The following is an 18,589-nucleotide window of genomic DNA, read 5'->3' on the forward strand; positions in this document are numbered from 1 at the left end:
AAGCCCTGGCTAAGTTTATTTTCAAGTTCCAAACCACACCTACACAGATGCTTCTTAAACCAAGAAACCTGGATATTGGAAAAACAGGCTACAGACTGGCTCTGGGTATATGCACAGCTGTGCTAGGGATCTGTGTGTGGACACTGGATACCAGAAAACCCAGTTAAGATGTGATACTTGCACAGATGTGCAAGATGTTTTTGACCACTGGCTTAGGTCACTACCATGGGGGTATGTGCCCTTCTGACTGCCTGTATCACTTAAGGAGTATGCATCCATGGCTGTAGTCTTTCCTCTTGTTTTGGCATAGCAGCCCAATGGCTCAGTTCTCAGGGGGGAAGATGAGCAATAATACCTCTTTCTAAGACTCAGGACTATGGAAAGAAGGTGCAGACAGAGCTGGAAAGTGGGAAACTGGGTCCAGGCCTCATAACCTGTCTTTAGAGACCCTGGCTCAGAGGAGGCAAGGATGTAAGCATCAACACATGGAATGTCAAACCACCAGGAAGTGAGAGAGCTGTTACCATGTCCTCCAGGTAATGGGCATGCTCCTATACTCAAGTAGCCTCCTGGAGGGATGGTTCGTTCTCCCACCTCTGGCACTTGCTAGCTCTGACAAAACACAATCAGGACTGGTGAGTCAGAACAGCTACCCACGTCACCCACCACTCTGTAAGCTTAGTTAGTCATTCTTTGGGCTGTCGGTACCATCACAATTTGAAGACAATGTTTACATGAATTCATATACATATAGCAGCACACAGAGACTTGTAAACACTAAACCTCTTTACAGCAAGAGCTCAGTATGCCTTTACAGGATCTGAATGCTGTCCATTTACAAATCTTTAAAAGGCAATTTTGGTTTCCTTTAATAAAATCTAGCCACCATCGCCGGGCAGTGGTGGCTCACGCCTTTAATCCCAGCACTCGGGAGGCAGAGCCAGGTAGATCTCTGGAGTTTGAGGCTAGCCTGGGCTACCAAGTGAGTTCCAAGACAGGCACCAAAGCTACACAGAGAAACCCTGTCTCAAAAAACAAAAACAAAAACAAAACAAACAAAATCTAGCCACCATCATACCTTAAATGGCAGGGGCCATTATCCTGGGCTGGTCTCTAATCCCAGTTCCTATATAACAAACTACAATCTGCCTTGGTACAGAAACAAATCAAAACCAAAACCCTCAATTTGGAAGCGGGAATGTTCTAACTAGTAGCCAGATTTTAGTGTAGATGGGCTTCACTGAGTCACAGGCCACACTGTTCAGACCATGTCAACTTAGGCAAATGCCTCATGTAACCAACCAATCAAAAGTTATTTCTTCCCTATTTCCCTTCTCAGTACTCAAGGGCGCTGCCCTCTCTGTAGTCAAGATCGGAACACTTCCTATTTAGAACACACCCAGACTTGCAAATTTTTCTTTTTGACACTGAAAGAGCATCACAGGGACCCTGGACCCATCACCCCAGAACCACCTTCCCCCAGTCGCAGGTAGGGAGGACCTGCCTCTTTTCACTGGCCTATCTCACTGCTTCTTTTTTTTACTTGCCGGACTGTCTAAAACTTCAATCTTGCCTCTGCCACCTTCTGCATTCGGAAGCTTTATGGTGTCTATGGTGACTTCAGAGGGGATGCAGTCTTCATCTTCAGACTCTGAGCTGTCCTCAGAGCCGTCCTGTGAGCTCTCTTCTGAGCTGTCCTCTTCTTTTGAATCTGACCGGTTCATCTCAAATAAGGCCACATCCTGTAAGAAGTGTCAGGTTGAGAAATCTACTTCAGGGCAGTTCTGTAACATGTTGTAGTAAAGCAACAGCTAGTGCCGGGCGGTGGTGGCGCACACCCTAATCCCAGCACTCAGGAGGCAGAGGCAGGCTGATCTCTGTGAGTTCGAGGCCAGCCTGGTCTACAGAGCGAGATCCAGGCCAGGCACCAAAACTGCACAGAGAAACCCTGTCTCAAGAAACCAGAAAAGATAAAGGAGTACAGCTGGCCCCAGGGAAGGCTCGGCGGGTCGAGGTGCTTGTCCACAGGACCCCAGTTCAGTTCCCAGCACCCATGACCAACCAAGTGGCTCCTAACACCTCAACTCCAGCTTCAGGAAATCTAACGTTCTTCTGGTTCTGCTGGCCCCCACGGGCACCCACCCACATAGGTGCCGGACACACTGACGTGCACACAAAAAATAGTAATTCTTAAATAAAAGCAGCAGAGGAAGCTATCAATATCCATTATAAATTCTAGAGCGCAGATTGGGCTGTGTGCTTAATTATAAATGGCACGTCCATGTTCTCAGGTGCCAGAATACATCGTAAGAGAAGTTTGAAAGATTGATTTTACTTATGCCTTTAAAAATGCTTTCCCTGGGCAGGAGAGATGACTCAGCAGTTAAGTTTACTGGCTGCTCTTTCAGAGGACCTGGGTTCAATTCCTAGCAACCACACAGTGGCTCAAATCTGCCTGTAACTCCAGAGGATATGACACCCTCACACAGACATACATGCAGGTGAAACACCAACACACATGAAAGTAAAAAACAAAAGGAGGCTCCTCTTGCCTAGTACACAGCCAACAGCATTCTCTCAAAAATGGACTACAGCAGTGGTTCTCAACCTTCCTAATGCTGTGACCCTTTAACACAGTTCTTCATGCTGTAGTGACCCCCAGACAGGAAACTATTTTCACTGCTACTTCATAAATGGAATTTTGCTGTTACAATCATAATGTAGTATCTGTGTTTTCCAATAGGCAGGTCGAGACCCACAGGTTGAGAACCACTGGCCTGGAGTCAGGCACGACACTGGACACTTCAGACTTAAGTGACACATCTACAATCCCAACCTGTAACCCCAGCAGTGGGGATAAGCAGGACTGACAATGAGGCCAACCTGGGCCACAGGTAAGGGCTGCCCCCCAACCCACTCCCTCAAAAACACTCCACAACTCTTGCCTTAATGGGATTTACATTTCTGAGCAAGGGCCAGCAAATTATAACCAGCAGGCTAAATCCTGCCTGCTACCTAATTTTGTTCAGCTCTTCAACTAAGAATGGTTTCTATACTTTCAAAGTGACAAAAAGAGGGAAAAAGTATTGAATAGAAAATGAAATTGTAGCATGCCACGAGCTTCTGCCACCAGACGGAGCCTCACGCACAACTTCCCACCATGAAAAAAATGGTCCCCTTGAACTCTGAGCCAAATATATAGCCCTTCCCTTAAAAAAGGGTTAGTGGCCGTCACTGTACAAAGCCCTGCTTCTTTGTTAACGTCAACAGCTGTGCTCAGCACTGAACAGCAAGTAACACAGTAATGTGACTGTGCAAGTAACAGGGTAACATGACTGTGCAACTCCCAAGTACATTCCACCATCTTGCCTGTGTGAAGGTGTTCACAAACTTTAAAATAACATTTTATTTTAGAACAAAATTACGAAGTATCACTCTTTCCCGTTTTGGTGACAAGCACACTAACTCCATCCCATGAAACAGAAATAGGGCACAGTTACCATCTGTATGATGTTTCTGGATGTCCCATCAATATTCTCAATATTGAAGCAATCAGCTGGAGCAGCCGCCATTTCCTTTCATAGCTTTTCATTTGCCTGGGCCATCTGTGGGAGGAAGGCCTGAACCTGGTCTAACACTGTGGAGCACAAACACAGCATGCAGACGTGTTAGTAAATCCCAGACTCCACAACTCCCAGTCGAACACTTCAGAGCAGAGCAACAATAAATCCACCCACTTTTTTAATAATTTATTTTTATTTTATTTGCACTGGTGTTTTGCCTCCAGATACGTCTATGTGAGGGTGTCAGATCTTGGAGTTACAGACAGTTGTGAGCTGCCATGTGGGTGCTGGGAAATGAACCTTGGTCCTCTGGAAGAGCAGTCAGTGCTCTTAACCACTGAGCCATCTCTCCAGCCCAATCCATCAACTCTTAACATCCGTTTGCTTCTCAACTACCTTAGGTGGTGGGGGGGGGGGTAAGGGGAGATTGCTGGGGATTGAACCAGGGCCTTACTTTTGCTAGGCCAGGGGCTCTGCCAATCAGTTATACTCTCAGTCTCTATTTGAAACTCCCAAAGCAAAAAGATCACACAATTCAGCAATTATTACTCAAATGTTTTGTGTTTCTCTTCCATCCTGAAAAGTATAAAATTCTACAAGGCTGGCATTCAACAAGGTGACTGGGAAAAAAAAGGCAGAATGACCTAATGGTCTTTACAGTAAGGCTGTCAAGGTTACTAATGGGGTCCCACTTCTACTTTTTACTATTTCAGTTACCTGGAAGGTGTGTCACCTGCCCAACATCTACCCACCTTCACCTGCAAGTGTCAACACCAGCCATCTTCTTTTTGGAAACAGGCTTGCTATGTAGCCCAGGCTAATTCACAACTGGCTTCCAACTTCCCATCATCCTGCACAGACCGTGCCCTGCCCTTCCTTTTGAGCTTGGGTCATTACTGTCTCTCTTATCCTGAACAAGCCTATGTATTCTGTAGTCTTGCCCACCAGAATCTGCCTTGTGGCTTAAGCTAACAGGGTGTTCTAGCCAAGCCAGGAAGTGGTCAACTTGGGAGCGAAAGAGAAAAAAACCAAGTAAGTGATGAATGTGGGTCTGGAACGTCTCATAAAGCAGCCAACTCTCCACAGCTGTGGAATAGCCATCTTTAGATCACTCCAACACCAAGAAAGCAGAGCTGAGAGACAGGCCGCAGGTGAGGACTGCAGGCATCTGGATCCAGATGAACTTGCAGTTTCTGACTGGGTTCTGTCATCCCAAAAATGAGCCAAGTTTTCCTGGTTTTCTCTTTAGGCAATCTGAGCTTTCACTCAATTTGCAATTCAGAATTCTATTTAATGCATCCAATTTCACCACCATCCTGGCTAGTTTAGTCAACTCCACGCCAGCTAGTCATCTGAGAGGAGGGACCCTCAACTGAGAAAATGCCTCTGCAAGACCTGGCTGCAGGACATTTTCTCAGTGAGTGATCAGTGGGGGAGGGCCCAGCCCATGTGGATGGTGCCATCCTGGGTTCTGTAAGAAAGCAGGATGAGCAAGCCAGTAAACAACACCCCTCCGGGCCTCTGTATCAGCTCCTGCCTCCAGGTTCCTGCCCTGACTTCCCTCAGCAATGAACAGTAATACGGAAGTGTAAGCCAAATAAACCTTTCCTCCCCAAGTTGCTGTGGTCATGGTGTTCTACCACAGCAACAGAAACCCTAACTAGAACAGAAACTGGTACCACAATAGTGAGGTATTGCTGTGACAGACCACACCATGCATTTTTAGGATTGTGGAAAAACTTTGGAACTCTGGGCTGTTAAAACCATTAAGTATTCAAAGTTTGGCGACCTGTTCTGTGGGAGTCTGGAAGAACGCTGAGAGAGCAATGCAGATGATGGAGGACTGGCTTGAAAAGTTTCAGAGGTCAATTTAAAAGTCCTTTAACAGAGTCTCTGCCCCCAACACCATAGGGGTTATAGTGTGGCCACATGAAGTGGGTTCTAAGGGTTTGAATTCTGTTCGTGTTTTCTTAACAAGCACTCTTAGCCTGAGCAGTCTCCTAGAGTAAATAAAGGCCAGGTGTGGTGGCACACACCAGTGTAGGCAGAAACAGGAGTATCTGTGTGTTAGAGGCTAGCATGATCTATACAGAATGTCCTAGACCAGCCAGGGATAAGCACGGGGAGACTGTCCAGGAGCAGAGAAAAAAAGAGTAACTAAAGCTAGGCATGGCAGCAGTAACTGTAATCCTAGAATTGGGAGAGGTGGGAAAATCTGGAGTCAGGATCACTCTCAGATAAACAGTGAAGTTTGAGACCAACCTAGACTATGTGAGACCCTGCCTCTAAAACAAACAGATAAATACATAAATAGCTAGGCCTTTTAGTGAAAGCACATACATCACAGCTACTTGGTACAAGGCAAGATCTCAACTTTGTGGCCTGCCTGGGCTACAGGGGGAGTTTGGGGCCAGCCTAAGCAACTTAAGAGAGACTCTGTCTCAAAACAGAAAAATTCTCCTGGACAATGGCTGCACACTCCTTTAATCCCAACACTTGGGAGGCAGAGGCAGGCAGGTCTCTGTGAGTTTGAGACCAGCCTGGTCTACAGAAGTTCCAGATCAGCCAAAGCTACACAGAGAAACTTAGTCTTGAAAAACAAAAGAAATACAGAAATGGCTGGGAATACAGCTCAGCACGAGAATGCGTGCATAGCCTGGCAAAAGTTCTAAGTTCAAGTTGTAACACTAACACCAAAAAACAAGGCACATTACTGCATCGAGCACTGGGAAGGCAGAGACAGAAAGATCTTGACTGGACTTCTGAAAATAAAGGGGAAGGGCCTTTACACAGACACTGATGACTTTATGAAGGCTATTTCGACAGTCTCAACGAGGAGCACATTTATCAGCGTGCAATTCAGCAATATTATCGTGTGATTAATGAAGGGGGCTGGCTCTGTTAGTTTGTATTGTTAACAAGATTTACCATATAAAGCTGTGAGGGGTACAACTGATGCTTGCAATCCCACAACTCAAGAGGCTGAGGCAGCAGGGTCACAATGAGTTCAAGGCCAGCCTGAGCTACATAGTGAGTTCTAGTTTAGCCTTTAGAAGACATGAACTAACATGTGTTCACCCTAGACAGGGCTCTAACAACAGACTAAAGCAAAGATTCCCCCCAAAAAGCAACGTAGTGAGCCAGTGAGTTTACTGGGCTTACTCAGAGCAACAAGAGTGACAACTCATAAAAGCTGCCTCCCTGCAGCTCCCTGCAGGAGTCACAAGCAGCTAGGCTTCACTAACTATTACTGTGGATGTAATCCTTAGGGAAGGGGTCTTGGGATTCCTGCAAATTTACTTCCAGAAGCTTGTTTACTGTCTATATCCTTTTTTTTTCTTTTGTTTTTTTCAAGACAGGGTTTCTTTGAGTAGCCCTGGTTGGCCTAGAAGTCTATCTGTAGTCCAGGCTGCCCTCAAACTCAAGAGATCTGCCTGCCTCTATCCCCTAAGTGCTGAGGTTAAAGGCGTGCACCACCATTGCCCAGTTTCCTTTGTTATCTTAAAAGTCTCTTTACACTATTTAAGGAAATGTTTTAATTTAGGAGGGAATGCTTCAATTCTGAGGCCACTTCTATGCTACATAGACTTGTACAACAGTTAACCAATAGTGGTGTTCTCCATAACCAAACTTAATATTCCAAAACGTGAACAATAAATGCTTTTTTCAAACACGTGAAGTCTTGATAACTGCCCAAGCTGATCTCCAACATGTTGCAATTCTCCAGCCTCAGCCTTCCAACTGCAGATGTGGGACATCTCACTCAGCCAGCAACATTATTTTCGGTTTAAAGAAAAAAAAATGTATTCTGAAAAAAGTGCAGGCAGGGGATCAAGACGAAAAATCCTATTTCTTCAGACAATGACTTACACAATATTAGACTTGCTGTATTTGACTCTACAGTTTGATATAAGCCATGAAGACAGACTATTCCATCAAATAAAGGACTAATTAGCCGAAATTGGAGGAGCGCCCCCTAGAGTGGAAAGGTAGTACTTACAAGGGCTCCTCTGCATCCTAACTGTTTGAAGAGCAGAAGTCTTCTTGGAATGAGGCTTAGAGCTGATGAGCAATTGGTCCCAGATACCTGAAAACACACACACAATTTACATCATAAATACACTGCAACTCAGTGCTGGGATGACCCTCAGCCCTGCAGAACAGTGAGAGGGGGACATCAGCAACAGCTCCTGTGACTGTCTTCAGTCTGGACCATTCGATACCTTGAGGGAGAAGGAGCAAACACTCTTCTACAACATTTTGATTCTTCATGTACAACCATCTCCCCTCCTCTGTTCAGTCCGTCTCACTCATCTCCATCACTCATCTGTAACAAATGTACATCTGATTCCACCTTCTAGATTAATAATAGTAAGCCGGGGCGGTGGTGGCTCACGCCTTTAATCCCAGCACTCAGGGAGGCAGAGCCAGGCGGATCTCTGCAAGTCCGAAGCCAGCCTGGACTACAGAGTGAGTTCCAGGAAAGGTGCAAAGCTACACAGAGAAACCCTGGAGGGGGGGGGATATAATAAATAATAGTAGTAATACTAATAAGCTGGCACTGTGGAGCAGATCTTTAATTCTGGCACTCAGAAGACAGGCAGGTGGGTCTCTGAGCTCCAGGCCAGCCAGGGCCACATAGTAAATAAAATGTCTCACAGCAGCTGCTCTTGCAGAACACCAGGGTTTGATTCCCAGCACCCACATGGTGGCTCATATTCGTCTGTAACTCCAGTTCCAAAGGATCAGACACTGTGGGACTTCTTCAGGCACCAGGCATTAAATAAATAAAAAGTTTAAATAATAAAGTTAACAGAACGTGGACCTGCAATGATAGTCTCACAGAGTTTAAAGTCAGAAATGGCAAGAGGTGATGACACGTGCCTTTAATAGGCAGAGGCAGGCGATTTCTGAGCTCAACGACAGCCTGGTTTACAGAACAAGTTCCAGAACAGCTAGGACTACACGGAAAAATCCTGTCTCAAAAAAAAAGTCAGAAATTGGGCCAACAAAGAGGGCTCAACGGACTCAGGGGCTTGCCTCCCAAACCTGAAGACCTTAGTTCCACCCACTAACCACATGGACTGAGAGAACAGCTTCCCCTCTACATACCTGTGATCACAAAATAGAACCAAAAAGTTACAAGCTATGCAGAACTGGGCAAACTGAACCACACTGAGCACGTTTCTTCTTTTACAGAACATACTTGTCTGCGAGAAAGCGTCAATCTAAACAAAAACACCCCTGGAGAATTTTGTGCTTGCTCGCACCTGTCCCGCTTACCCAGAGAGCTTTGGAACAGGACACTGACAACTCAAGCCTTTGCCCACTCTTCTTTTCACACACAGAAAATCTCTTCACTTTCTAAATCAAAAAGCCTGTCACTCCCAATGCAGAGATGACCCAAGAGCCTCCGAACTCTCCTGAAAGCCTAGCGGTTTGATTAGTGTCAAGTTCGGAGGAAAGCCAGAGCTTGGAGTCAATATCCAGCTTTGCTGCTTTCCTGCCAGTGTCCAGTTATCTGTGTAACACCATGCCGGTTTCATCATAGAACGGGGTCATCAGGATACCTCCGCAGGCATCGGGGATGCGGTGAGGCCTGAGTTTGTAAATTCCTGACACTGCCACTACACAAGCTTTAGCAATCGGTATTGGAACTCCTTCAGATACACTGGATTCTTAAATCATGTCCACGATACTTAGTAAGCAGGCCCAAGAACTTTTATGCATTCTATTCATTGAAATTCTATGGGCAGTCTCACCTGTTTGAATCAAAATGTGGAAACAGAGGACCAGAGAAAGCAACTTTCACAAAAGCCCCACTGAGTAAGGATTTCAACCTACAAATTTTCTTTTTGTTTTCGAGACAGGGTGTCACTGTATTATATAACTCTGGCTGTCCTGGCCTCGAACTCAGGAGATCCGCCTGCCTCTTTCTCCCACGCTTTTCTCTTCTGTATCACACTATCTGAAATGCTGAGTGGATTGCCCGCACACAAGTCTCCTTCCACCAAGGTGACACTAAGGAAGTGAGTGCCTAAGGCAAAAATTATTAAAAATCGTATTCATCTGTTACCTACCATCCCGGGCGGGCCAGTCTCGGTCCTCCCTGTAGAGTTCCCTAAGAACTGCCCCGCCTCAGGCAGGCACAGTCATATCCTCGACCCCCGCGTCCAAGCTTCGCGGTATTCCCCACCACCACCAATGTGCTCGACCCTGCAGCATCCCCGGTCCCCCACAGCTTCCCGGGCTCCTCAGCTTCCCGCCCCGCCCCCCCACCGAAGCCACCTGAGCTCTGCAGCGTCCCCGGTACCCCAGCCAGGTTCCGGGCCCCCCCCCCCGCAGCGTCCCAGGCTCTGCGAGCCCCCGGTCCCCCCGCAGAGTCCTTGGCTCTGCTAGCTCCCAGTTCCCCCCCGCAACGTCGCCGGTGCCCCCCCGCAGCATCCTGGGCTCAGCCAGTCCCTGGTCCCCCCGCAGCGTCCTGGGCTCTGCTAGTCCCCGGTCCCCCCACAGCTTCCTAGGCCCGGCTAGTCCCCGGTCCACCCGCAGCGTCCTGGGCTCTGCTAGTCCCCGGTCTCCCCGCAGCGTCCTGGGCTCTGCCAGTCCCCGGTCCACCCGCAGCGTCCTGGGCTTGCTAGTCCCCGGTCCCCCCGCAGCGTCCCCGGTCTCCCCCGCAGCGTCCTGGGCTCTGCCAGTCCCCGGTCTCCCCGCAGCGTCCTGGGCTCTGCTAGTCCCCGGTCCCCCCCTCAGCATCCCGGGCTCTGCTAGCCCCCGGCTCCCCCGCAGCGTCCTGGGCTCTGCCAGTCCCCGGTCCCCCCGCAGCGTCCTGGGCTCTGCCAGTCCCCGGTCCCCCCGCAGCGTCCTGGGCTCTGCCAGTCCCCGGTCCCCCCGCAGCATCCTGGGCCCGGCTAGTCCCCGGTCCCCCCGCAGCGTCCTGGGCTCTGCCAGTCCCCGGTCCCCCCGCAGCGTCCTGGGCTCTGCCCGTCCCCGGTCCCCCCGCAGCGTCCTGGGCTCTGCCAGTCCCCAGTCCCCCCCCCGCAGCATCCTGGGCTCTGCTAGTCCCCGGTCCCCCCGCAGCGTCCTGGGCCCGGCTAGTCCCCGGTCCCCCCGCAGCGTCCTGGGCTCTGCCAGTCCCCGGTCCCCCCGCAGCGTCCTGGGCTCTGCTAGCCCCCGGCTCCCCCGCAGTGTCCTCGTCTCTGCTAGCCCCCGGCTCCCCCGCAGCGTCCTGGGCTCTGCTAGTCCCCGGTCCCCCCGCAGCGTCCCGGCCCCGCCAGCCCAGCCCTGTCTCCGCCGCCGCTCACCTCTCGAACCCTCGCTCCCCACGGTCAGCAGCTCCCTGGACACCGTGACCTGCGAGCAGTCTCCAGAAGACAACGAAGCTGTGGGGCTGGACACGCGTTCGCCGTGGAGCTCCATGCTTGCAAGACAGCACGAGAGACGTGAACCTGGATGGACGGAGGCGCCGGGGCGGGGGGGCGGGGCCAAGGCGGCAATTGGCGGAAACTCGGGGGTGGGCGGCGACAATGGGGGGGACAGGGCGGAAGCTCGTGCAGGAGGCGGGGCTGGAGCCTCGGGCAGGCGGGGCCGGAAGCGGGGGTGGGGGGAGCACACAGCGTGGGCGGAGCGCTGCGGAAGCACGCGTGGGGGCCTGTTCCTCCCCCGCCGGGGATCTCCCTTGTTATTGTTATTGTTGGAAAAGCGTCAACAGGGCTTGGTTTGGTAAAACAAATTCAAGCCGATGAACGCAGTGTGAGGCCTTTGTTATTTTATTTTTGTTGTTGTCTGCGGAGATTTCTGTGGTCTTGAGTTGTGGCAATCCTGCTTCAGTCCCTCAAATGGCCAGGATTATAGGTGGGAGCCACCATACCCAGCTGCTCTATGCTGTTCTTAAGAAAAAAAAAATTATTTTATCATACTGGCCCAGGTGGGCGTCAAACTAACCATTTTCCTGCTTCAGTGTGTACTTATATCTACCGGCACCCACCACCATGCTTGATTTAAATTATTTGTTAAATGAAGCTTCACAGAGTTACTCAGATTGGGCTGGTAGTCAAGGTTGGGCAGCCTCCTAAATAGTTTGCTTCACAGACCTGGACTACCAGACCCTGTTAAATTTACTATTGAATTGTAAACACAAAATTCAGCATTATGAGTACTGTTTACATTGCTATGCAACAAGCCTTCCAAACATTTTTCATCTAAAATCCTAAAAGATTGTCCCAGGTGGTAGTTAAATGGTAAAGTGTGTAAGGGGGGGGGAGGACCTGAGTTTGGTCTCCAGCACCAAAACAAACAATTTTTTTTTTTTTTGGTTTTTCGTGACAGAGTTTCTCTGTGTAGCTTTGCGCCTTTCCTGGAACTCGCTTTGGAGACCAGGCTGGCCTCGAACTCACAGAGATCCGCCTGGCTCTGCCTCCCGAGTGCTGGGATTAAAGGCGTGTGCCACCACTGCCCGGCCAAACAATTTTTTAAAAAGCTGAAACTAGACCCATTGAACAGCAAACCTGATTCCTCCTTTTTTCCTGACCCTGGTACCCAGGTTCTGCCTTCTCTTTCCATATAAACAGAATCATAAACCACTTGTTTTTGTGACTTTTATTTCACTGAAAATAAAACCTTCAAGGTTTACTGGAAAGGATTCTTTCTATTTTGATGTTGAATAATATGTCATTGAATTATGTACCACATATTCTTTGTGGGGAAAGGGATTTGTTTGGGAGGACAGGATCTCAATATATATATATATATATATATATATATATCCCAGACTATAATGTTGAACTCCAGGTTATCCTCAAACAATCCCAAAGTGTTGAGATTACAGACAGACGGGCTTTGTACCAGGGCTAGTTCAACAGCACATTTTTTTTTAATCTTAGATATTTGAGTTCCACCTCGTGCCTGCTGTGAACAAGGAGCTGCAGTGAATATGTAAAAGTTACTTCAATCGTAATAGCACACTCCTTTAATTCCAGCACTCAGAAGGCTGAGAGGCAGGTGAGTCTTTGTGAGTTCAAGGCCAGCCTGGTCCACATAGCAAGAGCTAAACCAACTGGAGCTGCAGGGTAAATCTGTGTCTCAAAAAACTGTGTGTTGGGGATGGGGGTTGGGCCCATGGCATGGGTGTAGAAGCCAGGACAACTTGAGAGAATCAGTTCTTTCCTTCCACTTTGTTGATCCTACAAATCAAAAAACTATAGACACCTTTACCTGCTGAGCTATCAACCAGCCCAAATAACACAATTAAAGTATGATCAAAGGGCTTGAATATGCCGAGCAGTGGTGGCACACACCTTTAATCTCAGCACTCAGGAGGCACAGCCAGGTGGATCTCTATGAGTTCGAGGCCAGCCTGGTCTACAGAGCAAGACCCAGGACGGGCACCAAAACTACATGGAGAAACCCTGTCTCGGGAGGAATAAAAAGGCTTGAATATATATTTCTTTTCTTCTCAAAAGTGGGAAAATTTTCGTTGTTCATTTCTTGCATCCTATTTTGGATGACATCTTTAGCCTGAAATTATTTGTCATAGTCCTTCCTCACGACAAAACTGCAACCAATCACTTGAACATTTGTCTTGGGCCACATCTGAGCTCCCACACACCATACACAGACACACACAAGTACAGGAATGCCCCCAAACTGGCTGAGGGACTAGAGACATGCCCTTGTCTCCTCTTTTTTTTTTTTTTTGGTTTTTCGAGACAGGGTTTCTCTGTGTAGCTTTGCGCCTTTCCTGGGACTCACTTGGTAGCCCAGGCTGGCCTCGAACTCACAGAGATCCGCCTGGCTCTGCCTCCCGAGTGCTGGGATTAAAGGCGTGCGCCACCACCGCCCGGCTCCTTGTCTCCTCTTTAAAGAGTTAATCCACTGGGGTAGGTGAGGACTTGGCTAGCAGACACCACTAGGAAGACTGGTTCATCTTAAGGTATTTTGCTTTTCCTGTCCAGAATTCCCACCCCCTAACATGTCTCCACTAGCTGAGCTGCCTTGTGGTGCCCCCAAGCCAGCCTGCCTTTCTGAGGCCTATTTCTTTTTTTTTTTTTTTCAGATGCTGACCAGAGGATTTGCAAAGCTTCCCTCCAGGGCATGTGGCTCCGTGCCACTGTGTGACTGACCTCCGTGAGGCCTTATCTCAGGCAACATGGGGTTTGTTCCTTCTCTTCTCCATTTTCCTTCTCCTTTCAAGCTTGGGAGTTCACCTGGAGTTTTCCTTTTAAACCTAATAAATTGTCCCCCAGCTTCTGTTGGTGTCCATTCTTAAATGATTTTACCAACAAAACTAAGAACCCTGAGGAAGGTCCCCGATTTCTCAGATATTCTGTAACAGCTCTGCTGGGATTCCCAAGGTTTCAGGAACATTCCTTTCCTGTCCTTTAATTCTTTAATTGGCAGAAAAGACTGTTCCTGTGACTCTGGACTGATCAAGACAACACAGCAGACGTGAGCTGGAGCGGGGCACATACAAGAGTTGAGCTGTGGGAGAGGACCGGCTGAAGGAGAGGACCAGCTGACACGCTTGTTTTCCCGGTTGGCAAACTGTGTACAGCTTGTACTGTTTCCTTTCCTCATCCTACAGCTGCAATCTCTTTTGATCTATTTCCTGTTGAGAATGTTTTGCAAGTTTACACATGATGATTACAAGCAGGTATAGGCCCTCCCAGTTACAGGCCCTATCCAGGACAGAGAGGTCTCCATTATCAGAAAATAAATACCTTCACGTGGTCATCATATCTGCTACTCCCTTTGAAATGGCCCAAACAGAACACTACACAGTGGATATGAACTTCAGATTTATTTAGCCAAGAACTTGGAAGGGATAAGGCCAGAGATGGCTTATGGAGACCTGCTGTGGGCAGTTACATCTTTGTACCTCTTTGCTTGCAGGAATTCAGCAGAGTACAGAGCACCTGCTAAGTCTCTATTCTTCCATTCTTCTTCTTCTTGTTTTGCTATAATTACTTTTATAGATAAATTGTAAAAGCAATGATTGTATACCTACTATGCAGATTCCAAATGGGTGCATTTTCCCTCTTTTTTCTTTTTGATGGGGGTGCACTAGGAATTCAACCCAGGAATTTTTTTTGAGACAGTGTCTCATTGTGTTGCCCTGGCTAGCCTTGAACTCACTATGTAGTGTTGAGTATATTTTATCACACTGAGAACCCCAACATTGTATTATTTACTAGAAAAACCTGTTTCTAGTTTTGGTGTGGCTCAGCTCTAGAATACACCTTTAATCCAAGAGCTTTCTGCTTGAATATTGTAAACAGGCTTAAATAAAGTCAACCCATAGGTCAAGAGGCAGAGCAAGCAACCAGTTTGCAGGAAAAAAAAAACCATAGAGAATAAGAGAGAGTCGGGAGGACACATAGACCCACAGGAAGCAGAAGGAAAGGACATTCAGTTTGAAGTGTTTTGTTAGAGACGGCGTAGGAGAAAGGCCTTTTTTTCTGGGACATCAGCAGAGGAGGGTCATCTGGGTACCCACTCTGCCTCTGAGCTAGCAGATATTCACTCCAGTGTCTGGTTCCCAAGTCTTTTTGGTAAAATCGAACAATTGAGATTTAGTTAAACCACAGTGTAGACCAAGCTGGCCTTGAACTCACAGATATATACTAGCCTCTGCCTCCTGAATATTGGGCTTTAAAGGCCTGCTCCACCACACTTGGATTTTTTTTAAGATTTTATCTTTATGTGTATTAATGTTTTGCCTGCATGTAAGTGCACTCCATGTGTGCATGATGTCCTGGAGGCCAAAAGAGGGAGCCATATCTCCTGGAACTGGGGTTTACTTACAGTTGTGAGTTGTCATGTGGATACTGGGAATTGAACCTGGGTCCTCTGCAAGAATAGCTAGTGCTCTTACCTAGTGAGTTATCTTTCCAGTCCCATCTCTTTCTCTTCTTTGTTTGTTTGTTTTGTTTTGTTTTGTTTGTTTGTTTGTTTTTCTGGAAACAGGGATTCCCTCTGTAGCTCTGGCTGTCCTAGAACTTACTCTGTAGACCAGGTTGGTCTTGAACACAGAGATTCCCCTGCCTCTGCCTCCCAAGTGTGTGCCACCATTGTCCAGCTTCTTTATTGCTTTTTAAAATAAAACTTTTAGTTTAAAGATAGAGATTCCAGGCTAGCCTTAATTCATTATCTAGCCTAGGCAAGCCTTGTAATCCTCATGAATCAGTCTCCTGAGTTGCTGGGACATGGGCCTGTGTCACCAGGTCTGGCTTTTTTTTCCCCTTTTCCTGAGATAGGGTTTCTCTATATAGCCTTGGCTGTCCTGCTGTCCTGGAACTCAGTCTGTAGACCAGGCTGGCCTCAAACTCACAGAGATCTGCCTGCCTCTGCCTCCTGAGTGCTGGGATTGAAGGTGTGTGCCACCACCACCCAGCTCTGGCTTCTTTATTAGGATTTTTTGTAAGGTTTTATTTTTAATTACATGTATATGTGGGTGTACTATGTGGATGTGTGCACATCACTGTAGTGTCCCCAGAGGCAAGAAGAGAGTGTTGAGTCCCCTAGAGCTGGAGTTACAGGTGGTTGTGGGCGTTACACCATGTGGGTGCCAGGAAATGAACTCAGGTGCTCTGGAAAAGCAATATGCCTTGTGTCTTTAACTGCTGAGCCCCCTCTTCAGTCCCCATATTTCACATATTTTTGAAGATAAGCCAGAGGAGCTGGGCCTGGTGGCACAGGTTTGCAATGCCAGCTACCGAGAAGCAGGGTGATTACAGAAAGTCTGTGTCCTAGCAAAAACTCAACCAAGGCAGCTTAAAGCATGTAGTATGCAGTTAAATGCTTTTTTTAAAAACTAAATATCTTCATTTATATTATATGAATGTTTTGTCTGCAAGTATGTCTGTTTGTCATGTGTCCCTCAGAACAGGGCATCAGATTCTCTGGAACTGGAGTTAAGCAGCCGTGAGCCACTGTGTGAGTACTGGGAGTTGAACCTGTGTCCTCTGCGAGAGCAGCCAGTACTCTTAACCACTAAGCCGTCTCTCCAGCATCCTATGATTAAACTCGAAATTAAATAAATAACATCCAGCACAGTGGTGTAAGCCTGTAATCCAGAACACTTGAGGACTGAAGCTGAAGGATTTCAAGTTTGAGGCCAGCTGGAGCTACCTAGCTCTTTTTTTTTAAAATTAATGAATTATTCCACTAGGAGTAGAACCAGAATCCAAACCAAAATGTAAGTAAAAGCACCATCAACAGAAGAACTTCCAGATGAGTTCATTCATTCGTTTCAAGTGGATAATTATGGAAAATTCACTTAGGGTTGGCAACGTCAAGCAAATATGAGGTAATAACATACCTGACGGACTCTGAGAGGTGGAAAGCTTCATGAGTTGGTGGTTTGCATGCTGTTTAAGTATTATTCAATGGCTGCTGTGGAAACAAAGAGGCTCGATCTGTCTGGTGAGTGTAGATCAGGGCATCTTCCTAGTTAAAAAGAACAAGAAGCTTAAAGCCTGGAGGCAAGAACTCAGTGGTCAAGGTTGATAGAAACCTAATGAGTGCACAGGGCAGAGCACCTTCTAAAGACACTGGGGGCAGGGACATCTCAGACCATGATCCATGTGCTCATGGGAGAAAAGCCCAGTTAAGGGTCCATCACCAAGAGACTCAGCTGTCAAACAGAAACACCTCTGGTCATTCCGGATGTCCCGCCCCCACAGCAGTAGTTCTTTTTGCTTTTCCCTTGGTGTGTGTGCATCCATTTGTGTCTGTGTGTGAATGCAAGCATGGGTACGTCCCGACACATGGTAGATGTCAAAAGACAACCTTGGTGTTGGGTCTCACCTTCCAGCTTATTTGAGAAAAGGTCACTTGTTCACCTCTGCGGATGGATGAAGGACTAGCTGCACTGGGAGCTTCTGGGAGTTCACCTTTCTCATCTCTCATCTCGCAGCTTTGTGTGGGTTCTGGGGGAGTTGAACTCATGTTCTCAGGCTTGATAGCAACTGCTTTACCCCCACGCCATCTCTCTAGCCCCTTTCCTTCCTTTCTCAACCCCATTCCAAAAAATTTTCCCCTTGACTATTGATCCTTCCCATTTCAATCTATTATTATGTCCCCTTACATCATGTCCTGTATTGACTCCATAAACACCTCCAAACTTCAGAAGATGCTTCTGCTCTGTAAACTATGGCCCCTCAAATGTCCCCTGGCTTCATAGATTCAGGTGTTGTATCCTGTGTTAAACTGTCTGTCTTCTCTGATATCAAGGCATTGGTAAACTCGGAGTGTTTATCATTGCTTTTTGGGGGTACTGGGAAAAAAGCCCCCAAAAGCAAGTGTTCTGTTAGTGCTCTACACCTCAATTCCAAACTCTGGGGGTTATCTGTTTCATGGATGTGGAGTCTGAGAGTAAAGCCTCAACTTATCGTTCATGAAGTATGACTCAAAACAGCACCTCTACTGCAAGACTACTACTGTTGGACATGGCTGTCCCATGGCTCTCATGAACCCCCATATCCATCTACATGATAGAGATCCATTCTTCCAGTTGATCCTTTTGTCTCCTTTCCCACATTTCCATGAGCAAATCTTGCCTTTTACCTCTGCTTCCAAACAGGCATGTCCAGAGCCCAGCACCTTCTTACTGTTTCCAGTTTGACGCCCAGGGCTGGGCTGGGCCACCATACCCCTCACCTGGATTTATGAGGAACTGTCTTAGGGGTGGTCTGTCCTTGTTCTCCCCACAATCCCACTGAAACCAAACTTACAGTGGGCTGATACTCAGATCCTTTCAGGGGTTCTTTCTCTTCATTCTAGACACAGGATTGCACCCGTTTCTGTTTCTACCCCCAGCCCACCCCCATGCCATTTGTATGCCAGGCAATGATTGTACCCTCTCAGGTACATCCCAGCCTATTGATGTCTCCTGAATACAACACATTCATTTCTGTCTCAGGACATCTGTGTTTGCCGTGTTTCCCCTACATATCATAACTGCTTTCCTATTTCTTTCTGCTCAAGCTATGAAATTTTCTCTGATTTTATTATAATTGAGGAGGATGTTT

General features: G+C 47.5%; 1 long non-coding RNA gene and 1 pseudogene across 1 annotated transcript; both read right to left on the reverse strand.

The window, feature by feature from the left end:
• Positions 1 to 1,153: 1,153 nt before the first annotated feature.
• Positions 1,154 to 10,979, reverse strand: LOC131901240 (NOP protein chaperone 1-like; annotated as a pseudogene).
• Positions 10,980 to 11,313: 334 nt separating this feature from the next.
• LOC131901244 (uncharacterized) lies at positions 11,314 to 17,216 on the reverse strand. Its single transcript, XR_009376446.1, has 2 exons — positions 16,879 to 17,216; positions 11,314 to 11,449 (listed from the first exon to the last, which is right to left on the reverse strand). It is a non-coding gene; the product is annotated as an uncharacterized LOC131901244 (long non-coding RNA).
• Between the last annotated feature and the right edge of the window lie 1,373 nt (positions 17,217 to 18,589).

This window comes from Peromyscus eremicus, unplaced genomic scaffold, assembly GCF_949786415.1.
Source record: "Peromyscus eremicus unplaced genomic scaffold, PerEre_H2_v1 PerEre#2#unplaced_60, whole genome shotgun sequence".
Taxonomy (NCBI): domain Eukaryota; kingdom Metazoa; phylum Chordata; class Mammalia; order Rodentia; family Cricetidae; genus Peromyscus; species Peromyscus eremicus.